This window comes from Balaenoptera physalus, assembly GCF_965194825.1.
Source record: "Balaenoptera physalus genome assembly, chromosome: 5".
NCBI classification, from domain to species: domain Eukaryota; kingdom Metazoa; phylum Chordata; class Mammalia; order Artiodactyla; family Balaenopteridae; genus Balaenoptera; species Balaenoptera physalus.
The window spans coordinates 45,375,315-45,390,815 of NC_138884.1; the positions used below are offsets into that span (position 1 = coordinate 45,375,315).

Consider the following 15,501-nt stretch of genomic DNA (forward strand, 5'->3'; position numbering starts at 1 on the left):
GGTGGAAACAAGTCAGGAGAGTCAAAAGCAGAAAGAGATAACCATCTCCGTGTGTCCCACCACCTTCTCCTACAGCAAGAGGGAACCCACCTGCCCCATGGCTGAGCACAACTACACCACACAGGAACTCACAGCGCCTGGCCCTGAAATAATCCGAACCCCAGGGCCAATGCAGATCTGTGAAACTGGGTCCTAAATGCTGCTTTTAATTGACATGCTTTTGTTATCTGTATTGTTTAGACAGCTGCAACGTAAGCATGATAGAAATATTATTGAAATCAAGTATTTTTCAAACACATTGCTAAAGTTATAGGCTTTTACTTTTTTTTTTTCCCTCCTGCTTGAAATATTATTAATCTAGGATGGAACACAGCTCACCCTTCCTGTGCAGCAAAAGTACAGCTCAAGTTTCTCAATACTCTTTCGTTCCCAATCTTTCTAAATGATCAGGAAGAAAACATTTTAGAAGACATCTGGGAACATATCTTTTGCTGGCAAAGATGTTGAAAACAGAGAAAAAGTCAGAAAAAAATTACTTCCAGTGACATCAAGACCGTATTTTGAAATTGTTACCGACCAGGGTTCTTGGCGTCCTTAAACAATAAAAATTGATCAAAGGCCAGACAAGAAATTCAGGCAAGGCTTTATTGGGGCCCCTGCTGCAGCAGGGGGGAGCGAGAACAAACAACAGGTTCCTTTGCTTGCGTGCTCCCTAAGCGGGGGCGAGCTTGCTGCTTATATGGCAGTGGTCCCCAAACCTTTTTGGCACCAGGGACCGGTTTCATGGAAGACCATTTTTCCACGGACGGGCAGGGGGTGGGGTGGGGGGATGTTTCAGGCAGTAATGTGAGCGATGGGGAGCAGGAGATGAAGCTTTACTCGCTCCCCTGCCACTCACCTCCTGCTGTGCAGCCTGATTCCTACCAGGCTGTGGCCTGGGGGTTGGGGACCCCTGTTATATGGCGTGAGGGCAGGGGTGTGTCCAGGGGTCGGGCCAGAAGGGTGGCTTAGGTGGTTTGCCCACCGCTTAGGTGGTGTTGTGTGCAGGCGGCACGTGCAGTACCCTGCTTTTGCTCTGGGATCTTCAAAAGTGGCAGTTGGGTTTTTTGGTCTCTTTGTATCTTTTGTCCAGAATTTGCCCCAACTGGGCATGCACGTCGTTATTTTTAGTCCCATACAGTTTCTTTGTTATTTTGTTGCTCGAGGAGAGGTGTGTCGAGGTGCAAGCACTGCAACACTGCAGCAAAGGGCCCCAGGTCCCAGCAAAGGGTCCCAGGTCCCAGCCTGTCTCAAAATCAATATATGGCTGTTGAATACAATACTAGAACACTGCAAATAAAAGTATGTTATTTGATACATGGCACAAATTTAGTTCTGACAAATGAATTGGCTTCTAAACTTCAAGAGTAACACAAAAGAAGAAAATGAAGTATGCTTAGTGTTATTAAGGAATGCCTCAAAGGAGTGCTGGGTAGTGGGCATATTCTATTAGCAGCTTCAAGGAATTAAATAAATTAATGAAATTAAAGGAATTAAAGTATTTAACTGTGAGTCTAGACTGTTTTAGGACTACTGGGAGAATAGCACTAACCCAGTGGCCTCCTGTATATGTTGAAAATAGTAATATGCAAATTGGGTCATTTGTACAAAATTTAGGAAGATTTCTCATTAAGAAGTTCCATTGACTTAAAGTGATACCAATATGTGTTTAGTTCAACATTAAACTACTTCAAATGGTAGGGAATTCCTTTAACCTACTGTTATGTTGAAGCCCTAACCCCCAGTACCTCAGACTGTGACTGTATTTGGAGAAAGGGTCTTTAAAGAGGTGATTAAGGTAAAAGGAGGCCATTAGGGTGGGTCCTAATCCAATCTGACTGGTGTCCTTACTAGAAGAGGAAATCTGGACACAGAGAAGCACCAGGGAAGTGTGCACACGGAGGAAAGACCATGTGAGGACACAGCAGGAAGACAGTCATCTGTCAGCCAGGGAGAGAGGCCTCAGAAGAAACCAACCCTGCCAACACCTCGATCTGGGACTTCCAGCTACCAGAACTGTGAGAAAATAAATTTCTGTTGTTTAACCGTCTGAATGTGGCATTTTGTTACTGCAGCCCGAGGAAAATAATACTCTTAGCTTCTGGACTGGCCTGTGGTGGCCTTGCTGAGTGACTTGGATCGGTGAGTCCCTTCCGGCTCAGCCACAATCCGTTATACTCATGACCCTCAGGGTCTCACAAGGTTTGTATGCTAGGTGGGTGCCATGTTCGCTACCACTCTCTAAGTCTGCCTTATTTCCAAAGTACTTTAAGTTTCTCCTCAGACCATCACTGACCAGTCTAGTTCTGGCAAGCAGAAGGCACTCGGTGGCATTGTTGAAATTCAGGAAGTTTTCAAGTTTAATTGTGTCTGACAGTTGAATTCCCGGAAGAGTTTGTGTCTGAGAAGGACCACGATGGTACCTCCTAGCTAACTCAGACCATCCTTAACCACATTCCACACCGTCCGTGCCTAACAGACACTTGTCCACTGACTCAATTTTCAGGGCCAGTTGGTCATTTCTAGGCCTTTCCATTCTTTCTAGCTCAGGCTCCTTGTTCTCTCCCATAGAGAGGGCCAGTCCAGAGGTGTCCTCTATGAGCCATCGCTCTTAAGGACTCAGGGAAATCACCCTGAGTCCTTATTTTTGAAATGTGGCATCACTTATTTTTGAAATGTGACAGATTAAGCGCCTTACTAGGGAATGACCATTTCTTAGGTAATGAATGAAGGGCCTTGGTCGTGCCCTCCTCAGGAGCAGAGCCTCCAGAGCTACAGAAGGACTTGGTGTGTTCTGTCCACCTTAGCGCAGGACCATGCTGGTATTTTCATGTAAGAAACTAAGGGTGTTAAATCAGATCATCTTATTAAAATAATAGAATATAAGACTGAAGGTAAGAAAGACTGAAGGAAAGGAGGAAAAAAAATCAGAACCAAAAGAGATAACAGTGATAACATCGCAGGCCTGAGTCACCATCCTGAGAAAGGCTTGCTGGTGTCTAGGCACCTGAATTTTGGGAGGGCTTTCACCACTCCCAGAATTGATAAGAGTGGCTCACTGCTGCCTAAGATGTTTATGCAAACAATGTGGTTGGTGCTGAACACTTGCTTTCCTTCTGGAATCTGGGATTTTGATATGTACCAGGGAGAGGGTGCCTACATGACCATCCCCCATAAAAGCCTGGGCTCCTAGGCTGAGGCTAAGGTCCCCTGGTTGGCAACATTTCACACACGTTGTCCTCATGGCTGGAGGACTTAAGCGTGTCCTGTGTGGTTCCACTGGCAGAGGACTCGAGGGAGCTTGCCTCTGGTTTCCTCCAGACTTTGGTCCACTTGCCTTTTCCTTTGTTGACTGTACTTTGTGTCCTGCTGCTGTAATAAATCACAGCTGTGAATATAACCCTAGGCTGATTCCTATGAGTCCTTCCAGTGAATCATGGAGCCTGGGAGTGGCGTGGGGGACCCCAATACAGGAGTGATCACGGAGAACTGCCAGAGGCAAAGAACCCAGAGTGGAATGCAGCCTGGAGACATTCCCTATAGGACACAAGTCACCTCCATGAGAACTGCACAGAACAAGCTCTTAACATAGCGTCCTCCTTTCCACCTGTCACAGATGGGCCTTTCATAATAACAGGAGATCTGTTCTGCATTTCCACACTTTCAAGTAACAATCACAGGTCACAGGAAGACGCGTGACACAACATACTTATATATTCCAAGCGCTTTATCTAGTAACAGGGCAACTCTACGAGGCTTTCTCAAGATTTGGCTCTTTCGGTGATTTCATTGCTTCTGAGAATGAGATGATTATCTTGCGCTCAATAAAACATACAAACAAATAAATGTGTTAATGTCTGTACTAACTGTTAGATTTGGGTAGACTAGTATAGGCTATGTGTGGTAGGATTAATTCTTAGATTTGCCAAAGTCCAAAAGAAGAGAACCAGGTAAGCATCAAACTTCACACTTGTCATCACAAGAAAAAGAATGTGTAACAATGTGAAGTGATGTTTGTTAACTAAACTTATTGTGGTAATCATTTCACAATATATACATACATCAGATCATTCTGTTGTACACTTTAAACTTACACAGTATCATGTGTCAATTACGTCTCAATAAAACTGGAAAATAAATTTCACGCTAATGGTAGACATCTTGAACAAAAATTCCATTTTTAAATAATTTGTGAGGAAGAGTGAAAGCCACTGAACAACTAAACCCTTCTGAGACATTCCGTATGGATTTTTAACCTCTTTCAAGAGGCTAACTGTCCATTTTAATATTAGGGAAAAGTAGACAATCCTGCAACAGTGGAATGAAAAATTCCTCCATTCAAAATTTTCTTCTCAAATCAGAATATTTAGATTTATCCTACACTGTGTTTGTAAGGGAAACATACTTACTACCACAAGATTTTGCTCTCATTTATGCAAAAAATAGCTCTCTTACAGTATTTGTCACAATTTCGATTTCAGAGGAAGTGTTAACTTAAATAGGATTTAGCCAAATATGTTTAAAAATATGTCAAGATTGGGACTTCCCCGGTGGTCCAGTGATTAAGACTTTGCTTTCCAATGAAGGGGGTGCAGGTTTGATCCCTGGTCAGGGAGCTAAGATCCCACATGCCTCAGGGCCAGAAAAGCAAAACATAAAACAGAAGCAATATTGTAACAAGTTCAATAAAGACTTTAAAAATGGTCCATATGAAAAAGCTCTTTAAAAAAAATATGTCAAGATCAAACAGCTGTTTTTAAACTAATTGTGTACTTAAAGCTCTTTTGGTAGTTTTAGTGACAAAATAGAGATGCTTTTTAAATTTGAGTTAGCAATACTGTTAAACCAAAATGATTAAGGTCATACGGTTCACACTGTAATTTCAAAATTAACTCTTACACAAGAGAAGTTAATCTTAGAATAGGACAAAGAAATATATATTTGAAAACTAAGTTTAAGTAAATGTCAAATAAGTCCTTTGCAACATATAATTGCCATTTCATAAGAAAAGTAAAAGGCTATGTGTTAGAGCAGAGGTAAGACAATTCTCCATGGGCTTCTCACATTTCTGCACATCTTACAAACAGAAGCACCGACAGCCCTTTATGCTCAGCTATCTTTCCAAGGATGTTTATATAGAAAACAGCCTTGTAAGATAATGTCTTCTTCCAGAGGTAAGGGCAAGCATGCTTACCTCCCAAAAGATTCTGATTCCCTGAACTCTTGTATTATAACCCACTGTGTGTGCAGGCATCCATCTGGGCCTAGCCACACAGCCCCTGTGTGACTCAGGGTCAAGAAGAACCAAGGCAAATATTCGGATGCCCATGCTGGCTGCAGTGGTTTATGAGTAACCAAGTAAGTAATAGAGTCCTTTGTTTCTGACCCATAAGTCTTCTGTCTTCTACCTGCATCCATGGAAAACGGCAGCTTAACTTGTTGCAAATAGGGCAAAATCTCAGATTCTCCAAAGTTCTGGATGGAAAGATTAAAGTTCATCTCTCAGAAGACTTACTATAGAATGCATATGAAAAGGTCTATGACTAAATAATCTATTTATTTCAGATCACTATGCAAACATTTATATATTTTAACATATTGATCTGCTCAATATGTTAAAATATATATGTATGTTTGTGCTCTTTTGTTTTTTATTGATGCATGATTAGAAATTCTTCTTTGTTTCCTTTTTAAAAATGGTATGTATTGCATTGTTTTTTGATAGAAAATAACAATGAAAAAAAATGTAGTCTGTGGTCTCACTAGTCAGAAAATCCCTGGTGACATAAAAAATAAATAATAGACATAGGCACACTTGGCTAGAAAATTCAAATAGTACAGAAAAGCTTAAGGAACACAGAAGCCACTCTTTCCAACCCAGCACCAACTTAACCATTTTTATGGTTTATTAAAATTGTCTGGGCTTCCCTGGTGGCGCAGTGGTGGAGAGTCTGCCTGCCGATGCAGAGGACACGGGTTCCAGCCCTGGTCTGGGAAGATCCCACATGCCGCGGAGCAACTAGGCCCGTGAGCCACAACTACTGAGCCTGCGCGTCTGGAGCCTGTGCTCCGCAACAAGAGAGGCCGCGATGGTGAGAGGCCCGCGCACCGCGATGAAGAGTGGCCCCGGCTCGCCGCAACTGGAGAAAGCCCTCGCACAGAAACGAAGACCCAACACAGCCAAAAATAAATAAATAAATAAATAATTAATTAATTAAAAATGAATATCTGCTTAAAAAAAATTGTCTTTTACTTCTGCATTTACTGCTTCCCATAAATCCTTTCTTTTCAGATTTTCTGGTAGGAAACTCCACAATCTAAGACAGGGAAGGCATCAGGTTCCTGGTTTAGGCACGGTGGCCACCATCCCTCTGCCATGAGATCCTTCTCATCATTAACAATCTTCTAGGGAAGCTGCAGCTTAGGTTCCAGGCACTGGGGGAAACGTAAGCAAATACTTCCTCCTTCCTCTTCCCAACAGGGAAGTGTGCTGGGCCCACAAGACTCCAGTCCCTGTCACCTGGGGACACCCTCCCCTTTTCTCTTCCAAAAGGGAAAGAGAAAAAGATCTACCATGGCCATAGTTAATCTTCTGAAGAGCAGATCAGGAGCTTATTTTTGCTTTAACCATTTAGAAGCAGGATCAACTGAAGTCACTATTGTGAACTGATTACCATTCATTTTTAATTAAAATGTGACATAATAAAAAGCATGCATCTCGTTAACTATATGTCACATTGGCTCAGCTCTAAATTTTGCTACACCATATTCTATTCATGTAATTTCAGTCTTTGAGTTTGTTTCTGCAGTAAAATTTCCACCTACATAAAATTTAACAGAATTGAAGAAACATGTTATGTGTACAGCCAGGTCTTTATCATTTCAAAATGTTTATATCCATACTTCAGTATGCTTTGATGATCTTATTTTTAACCTCAGAGTACAGGTTGGACTCTTTAGATATGCAGATTAATCTATGATCTTGCGATTTCAGAGTCACAGGCAATGATGGTATCATTCACCAACCAATTGCTAGTGTCAGGAAGCAGACTTTTCTTCTGCCCTATTAGGTTTAGTAATTAGAGGCCTGCAAATTAAAATGACAAAAGATAGTTTAACAGGAGAAGAAGTTTATTCATATATATGGGAGCTAACAAGAGAAGTAACTATCTCACTAAATGTTTAAAGTTAGAGGTTTATATATCTAACTTAGCAGAGAAAAGGAAAGTGGAAGAAAGGACTTCTATTCTTTTAGAAGAATAAATGAACGATAAGTAATTTTGTGATTATTTTGTGTCTGCACGTTCAAGGGGTCTTTCCTTCTTCTATGCGAATCTCCCCAGAGAGGGGATTTGTGGTAGGTTTACTCTTGATTTCTCTCCTGGGAGTAGACCTGTCTTGAAGAGGGAATCATAGAAGCCTCATTTCTCAGAAATGTCTGCTTTTCGTCAAATAAGGAAAGCTCTTTCTGCATCTGTTGATTCCCAAATATTTTGAGCTTAAAATAATCTCCATACCAACTCTGAGGGTCCAACTGGGTCTCTAGGCATTCCTCCCTATATGTCCTCACTTGTAATGCTGTGAGGCAGTGCCTACTCTACCTTGTACAGATAAGGAAACTGGCTCAGAAGGACTCAGTTACCTGCCCCCGGTGAACAACTAGCCAGTTTCAGAGCTGGATTATTACAAGGGACATCTGAATCCATGGCCCAGCCTCTTAGCCCTTTGAGACATGATCACTCAAGAGATCTTAGAGGGCTTCCCTTGTGGTGCAGTGGTTAAGAATCCGCCTGTCAAGGCAGGGGACACGGGTTCGAGCCCTGGTCCGGGAAGATCCCACATGCCGCAGAGCAACTAAGCCCGTGGGCCACAGCTACTGAGCCTGTGGGCCACAACTACTGAAGCCCACATGCCTAGAGCCCATGCTCCGCAAAAAGAGAAGCCACTGCAATGAGAAGGCCGTGCATTGCAACGAGGAGTAGTCCCCGCTGGGTGCAACTAAAGAAAGCCCATGCGTGGCAACAAAGACCCAACACAGCCAAAAATAAAATAGAACAACAACAAACGTTTAAAAAAAATAAGAGCGATCTTAGAGCTCATGTGATCCAACCCTCTTTATGCTATAGAATAAATTTGTTTACCTCACTGTCAATCACTAAATCACTAAATGGGGGGTCTTGGACAATTTTCTCAGCCCATTTGTGTCCCGGTTTTTCCATCTGTAAAATGATTACAGTACTCACTTCAGAAGCATGCTTTGAGGAACAGTGCCAGGCACATAGTAAGTGTTAAGTATCTGCTCTTATTATTATTTACTTTATAGACATCAACGCATTCTTATAAAATATTCCAAGACTAAGTGTACAGAATAAAACATGTAAATCATCTCTTACCCACCTGCCCACCCTCTTCCCAGGGGTCACCATCAGTGGATGTGTTTCTAGTCCTTTACCATCATAGTCATACCTATTTTTAATCTGTGCAAACACTCATGAGCTGTCTTCATGCATTTTAAGAGAAATGGAATCATATTTTGCAAATTATTCTCCAACCTCCTGTTTCCATTTAAACCACTCAAGTCTTATAGATCTTTCCATGTCAGAACATCTCAGTGTTGCTCATTCTTTTTTAACAGCTGCATGGTGTTATACTGAATGGACTTAAAATGATGTACCCTTCTGATATTGATAAGCTTCTAGGCAGTTGTGGGGCTTTTGGTTTTGTTTTTTTCATGTAGCTAGACAAGCCCTTAGTGATTATAGACATGTGGAAAAGCTAAAGAGAGCATGTTGTTCCAGAAAAGTTCACATTAATATACAGCAGAGACTCTTCTCTCATGATTGGCTTCGTGTCTCTCCAGCTCTGATAGATAATATCATCTAAACAAACATTTGGGGTTTTTTTTTTACCCATTTCTAGTGGGGCTGCACTTTTGGTTCCCTAACAACTTGCAGCTTCTGATCTGGGCAGAGTGAAGAACAAAAATAAAGGTGATGGTGGAGCTTGTGCCTAGGATGACACCCACTGGACTGAGATAATGAAACAGCCACTGAATGATGCACGTTTGACCCTGGGGATGTCAGAGGTTCCTAAGGGAGCTTTTAATGGGCTAGTATCACAGGGTCACTTTTTAAAAACAGGTTCTACTTAAGTGGGACTGCATCTTTCTGCATGTTTCTTTCTACCATCCTAGTTTCCTTCCAAACCAACGGGATGACAGACCATGCTACAATAACATGAACATGTCGGTTTACATGAGGGAGCAGGGAGTTTACCCTTATCTGGGGAATTCTGAAATAGAGACTCCTGGAGGCACTATTTCTACCTGAATGTTTTGCACACTGCTAACTAATCACTTCTTAACTGCATGAGAGAGGAGTTTTTCTATGTACCATTTCAAATCAGAATCCGATGGTATTTTACCATTAGGCAACAAAAGATCAGCAGTTTCCAAAACTTACTGAAATTTACAATAATTGAAAAAAAATTTTGTGCTAGCAAAAGTATCCAAGAGAGAAGAATCCAAGCCAGGAGCAAATATATTATCAAATTATTCATGAAATAATAATGATAATGATGTTGTGTGTTTGTGGCGAGCTTCCCATAAATGACGCCCTGAGCCAAGCACTTGGCTTAGATCACCTCACTTAATTGTCTCGACAGCGTAATCACTCTCACCTAAATATGAATTCAATCAGTCTGACTGGTTGAAATGCAAGGAAGAGTTCACTGATGTTCCCTGGTTTATAAAGAAAACTGCTTGTTATTACTTCTCTTCTGGATTATTTCACAGACATTAGATCGAAGTTTTAGAAGAAAATTCCCCATTTTAGTTTAGCAGATCTTCCCATGTTTTTATCATGTCTTAGCTATAAAAATTTCAGAAATGCAAATATAGAATGTAATATAATATAATATACTCTTTACAAATAAGTAAAAGCAAAGATTTATCTCATTCACAAAAATGCTAAAAAAGCAAGATAGCAGAATTAATGCTTTAAACTTACTTAACACCTGACTAGTACAGGCTACTACAGATGAATAAACGTCTATAGAAGACAAAGTACAGGGACTCCCCTGGTGGCGCAGTGGTTAGGAGTCTGCCTGCCAATGCAGGGGACACGGGTTTGAGCCCTGATCCACGAAGATCCCATGTGCTGCAGAGCAACTAAGCCCGTGCGCCACAACTACTGAGCCTGTGCTCTAGAGCCCGCAAGCTCTGCAACATGAGAAAGCCACCGCAATGAGAAGCCCGCGCACTGCAACGAAGAGTAGCCCCCGCTCGCCTCACTATACAGAAGGACTATATGATGAACAGCATCAAATTTATAATCACTGGGCAAACCATGAGGTACGATTTGAAATATACTAGAAATAGCAGTGTCTTTCAAAATATCCCTTCTAGTCTTCCCCATAGTGTCTAAGGGGGCACCATGGCATTGAAATATTGATTTACTGTGAATCTCAAAGACTTTTCAATCTTAAGAAGTGTCTTTCTGAAATGGAACTACCCTTTGTGGCATTCTTTTTTTAAAAAAATTAATTAATTAATTATTTTTTAAAATAGATCTTTATTGGAGTATAATTGCTTCACAATACTGTGTTAGTTTCTGTTGTACAACAAAGTGAATCTTTCAAGTCAGGGTCTCTCATCCGTTTATTCATCCAACAATATTACTTGAACCACAATTGCCAGCAGGCGCCGTGTAAGGCTCTGAAGAGGATGGGAGACAGAGGCAGAGCTTTCCTAGGAAAGCTCACATTTTCACCTCCTTTATTTTCACCTGAGAGCAGCTGACACAGAAAGAGCAGGAGAAAATGTTGATGTCTGAGTAGGTAAGAGGGAAAGGACAGAACACTCTCTTTGACCGCCTTACTATGAGCTGCCATGGGCTGGCTCTGTGGACAGAACATAAAACATGTGGAAAGACTGTGCTGGGGTAAGTGGTTTCTACATGGACTATTTCTAAGACAGTGTTATGCTCTTACAATTTCTCACTTTCATTGTATAACTGTCTCTGCTCTGAGTACATTTCAGAGAAAAATCTTAGGTGAGCATTCAAGTAAAGCAATGAAAATGTACTGCAGTGTGATCAAGCGGGTATTTTAGCGATTTATAATTATGCCTCTAACATATAAAATGCTCTACACTTCACAAGTTGGGCTTGTTAGGAGGCAGATAAATTCATGAATGTGTGCAGTCTCTATTATATTTCTATCCTGGACTATTTTACTTAAAGATTTATATAGCTGCATAGGAGGTGATTTTAAGAAAAATACTTTGACTACTTTTTCGTGTTAAATACTCACTACAAATATTGTAGGAATAGTCAAAGATAGAATTCTTCTGTTCACCTCCTGTCTTGAAGAAGCTTTTACTTGGTGTTTTTGAGTGACATAAAGTCTCTTTGACTTTGTGTTTGAAAGTGACATAAGTGTGGTAGGTGTCCTGATACAAGGATGGCATTTTCGGTTCCGTGCCTGTCTCTCAAAGGTTCAATGAACCACAGAGGAGCAGGTGACTTCCTTACTGTTTCTCTGTGGGCTCTGCCTGTCCTATCACTGAGTCTGCCTGTCATCCTTGTGCAAATGGGCAGGCAGTTTACAGGCCCCATGGGGTCTGTGTCCTGGCTTCAATGTTGGACCCATTAGGAGAGCCCTGGGGGGCCATATGAGTTGCCCACAGGGTCCTACCTGAGCTCAGGGGAGCAAAGGTGGAGATTGAGGGCAGTGAGAGCTCTCAGGACCGCTGCCCCTCGGCTCCCTCCCTGGAGGTAGTGATGAATGCCCAGACCTAAGAGCCTTCTGTCCATGTTTGCTGCACATACAAACTTAGTGAGGCAGTGATGAATTTGTGGAGAAAACAATATTTTTTTAAGTCCAAAGAACTAAATTAGAGTTCCTGACCTGTTGTGATTCCAACTTTGTATACATCTCTTAATCTCCATGAACCTCCATTTTTCTGCGCAAAAGAAAGGTAACAGTGATTGCCCTGACTACCTCCACGATGGAAAATGTATTGGTGTTTTATGTACAATGAAAAACTATACAGGAGTTCCATGGCCGATGGTTTGTAGAATGAGGCAAGGTAGAATAAAAACAGTGACAGAAGGAACAAAAACAGAAAGACGGGGTGTTCTTTTCTTGTTAAACAATAATGAATTCACTGAGGAGTCTGAAAAGTTCCAGGAGCTGGGTGCTGCAGAGCCCAGCGGACACCATGGAAACCTCAGCAGGATGTCCAGTGTTTCAATGTTGCATCACCGTTAACTAATAGGAAGCCAGTTTCCTCTCCCTAACTTTCGGAGAACTAAGGATTGTATATTTTGGAAAATAAGGTTGAAAGTGAGAATAAAGAGTGAAGATGATTGGATTGTAAATTTTTTTTTAAATTTCCTATTTTCCTGCTGCCTCAACACCCAGGGGACCAGGTGCGTGGGTGTGCCCAGGCTGGTTCCTGCCGCAAGATTCCCTTTTTGCCCTCCCCGACTGTGACCTAGACATTCCAAGAAACAATGAAATCTCCTCAAGCCTTGTTTCTGCTCCACCCAGACTTGCCCAAGGTCCTCACTCTCTCTCGACTCCCCACCTGCTAGGTGGCTGCTGAATGGTGAGGTGCGCCCTGTCTTCTCCTCTAGGACCTGTGAGTATAATAAACCCTGTAATTTCTTCTGCAGAAATATTGCAGTGGCCCTTAAAGACCCTACAAGGGGGACTTACTCCCCCATTTACAATGATACTGGCAGCAAATGGAATTTTAATTCCAAATGTATGCAGTTTGGGAAAGCTAGATGATTTCCTATACAGACTATCTAGGAGGTTCTGTTGGCTCCTAGACACCCAATAAGCTATTAGAGAGTCTGTTTCCCGGACCTTGGCTCACAATAGCTCAGTTTCTCAGGCCCCATCTTTATTTTCATCCTCCCCATTTACACTGGCGCTTAGGACTGTCAGCCATGGTTTATGACTAATAAAACCCTATTGTGTAAAATGCACTAGAGTGAGGACTTTGCACAACAGGTGATTTAGGCATAAGAAGCTATCCTTCTGCTATATTCTTTTAAAATACTGAATCATTTTTTAAAACATGAATTACAAGCTGTCAGGGATGTCAGTCATGTACACGCAGATATGCAACTAAAATTGTGCAGGTGTATCCCTCAGATTGTTTAGTGCTTACAGTTTATTTTTGAAAGACATTTTGTGCTAAGTGAATGTAATCTAACATATAATTTTGGTATGTTTTACGAAAGGGACAATCATACTTCTCACTATTATCATTTAATTAATATGAAAAGAGTTAGTTTGGCTTTTGCTCAATTTTGAATATGATTTTTAAATCTCATTTTATTAATTTAGATGAACTATAGAACTATGGTATATCATAGTATCAGCAATTCAGAAATCCTCAATGCAGTTTAACTTTCAACCTGTTCCAAGAGGATTTAAGGGCATCGTAATGTCCCAGGGCTGTAAAAATTTGCTTGTGGATGTATTAACGATACGCTTATCTCACATACAACTTTTCAGTCTTAGAATGAATGGTTTTTGTGAATTAAAAATTATTCTGCAAAAATTAGCATAGCTGTCCTTGCCTTTAAGCATCACTCTGGTGAGCTGGTATTAGGAATAATGAGAAGAAACTTGTATCAACCCTGCCCCCCACCACTGGTTAAACTACAATATGCTCTATACACCGTGAATCACTTCTTTTAAGAAAGTTACCTTATGAGATGGCAGCTGCTTATACCTGGAAATGTAGAAAATACTTCACTCACAACGTTTACGGAGACTAACTGATGAGGAAACACCCAAGGCAGAGACAAATGAGACGGAGCTGTGTGCTCAGGGATGCACAGGCTGGGATGCAGGAACCGAAACTAGCACCAAGTGGCCCCTGACCTGACGTGATTCTGCAGGGAATTGCAGCAGATACGTTTGCTAGGAAATCAGGCAATGCTCAAGGAGGAGGAGGCTGCAGATTTGTAATTTAATAACGAGGAATTTAAACTGTTGCCACAAGAGGAGGGGCATTTCTGGTAGAGCAAACCTCCATGCAGAGGCCTGGACTTGGAAGAAGGCGGTACACTCTCCCGACAAGCAGGATGCTGGGTGGAACTTGGCTGAAGTTTAGGAAACAGGATGGTGAGAAGAGTCTGGGGAGTCAGGTCAGGGCCACTCTGTGAGGGGCCCTGAGTGTGAGAGTAAGGAAGGGAGACCGCAGTCCCCAGGCAAGGGGGTGCCCAGGGAGGCACGGGGGAGAGGGGGGAATATGCCCACCTTCTCTGGGGGAAGATGCCTCCCCCCTCCCCAGGCCCCACAGGGGTGGGAGGCGAGGCTGGGGGATTTGCTTCAGAACACAGACGGGAATCTATTGTTATAGACTGTATCTGAAATGAAGAAAATTAGTAATCAGTAATGAGTTAAAATAGAGATCATTTCATTTGGAATTAGACAAATCCTTAAAAGGTGCTACATACACATGGAAGTTCATTTATCTTCTGGTACAGAGTCAGGTTTTGGTTTTAGTTTTGTTTGTTTTCCCTTTTTTCTAACCAGCCACAATGAAATCAGGGCTGGGGTAGAGTTCTCAGTAGCAGTGACTGCATTCCGGAGGGAGGGGCAGTGAGCAGGGTCTCACCTCCTCGCCTGGATGCAGCTCACCGAGCTCTCAGGGAGGAGGGCGAGCTCCCTGCCGTCTTCCGCGGTCCCGAGCCCTCGTCCTTCTCCAGCCCGAGGTCAGAGAGGTGAGCGGTCCCTCCTTCCTCAAGGGCACAGCCCTGCCTTCCCCTCCTCAGGAGTGTCTCCTGGGATGAGCCCTGGGTGTGGGGCCCTGAGAGGCTGCCCCCGGCAGCTCCCTGCAGTACTGAGGGCTCCTCCCAGCGTTTGCCAGCAGCTTCCGTGCTGGTGCTTGTTAGGGCCGCTGGGCTGGGAGGACGTGACCCACAGAAATGTGTCATTTAGTGACTCCACAAAGTGGCATCACTCAGCCCGGGTTGTTAGGATCACATCCAGATGGCCCTCAGGAAACATCTGATAGAAATTGGTAAGTGTAGGTCACCTGAAATGCACCTAGAGAGAGGAGATCCTGGGGCAGGGAAGGGCTTAGGGGACCGGCAGAGCCAATGATAGCCAGACACAGGATAAGATAAGGCCTGGGTGGGTCAACAGGGAGACATTAGATGAAGTCATTAAAGGAGCTCAGGGTCAGGTCTGGTTTCTAACTGTGATACTAATTTTTTATCAAATCAAATCCTGGCCAGGTACTTCCTATGTGGAGTGAAGGCTGCCTTAGAAACTGGCATGTTTTTATATCTACAGTACTTCTCTCACTTCCTGAACAAGTATTGGCCTGGGAGCACGTCAGTACCCTTTATTTTTGTGGGGTGTCCAGGCATGCAGTGTTCCATTTCCAGCAGCATCTGGAGAGACTGACACCACCCTCAGCAGAGGGAGCAGAGC

The 15,501-nt window shown here is 42.6% G+C and overlaps 1 protein-coding gene across 1 annotated transcript in view; it reads right to left on the minus strand.

Annotated features, from left to right (window-relative positions):
* LOC309661714 (V-type proton ATPase subunit B, brain isoform-like) overlaps positions 1-14,917 on the minus strand; it is a 207,096-nt gene extending 192,179 nt beyond the window's left edge. Inside the window, exon 1 of the mRNA XM_082463673.1 lies at positions 14,320-14,917. The gene's annotated coding sequence lies outside the window, so the exon portion shown is untranslated. The remainder of the gene's footprint in view (positions 1-14,319) is intronic.
* Positions 14,918-15,501: the final 584 nt, after the last annotated feature.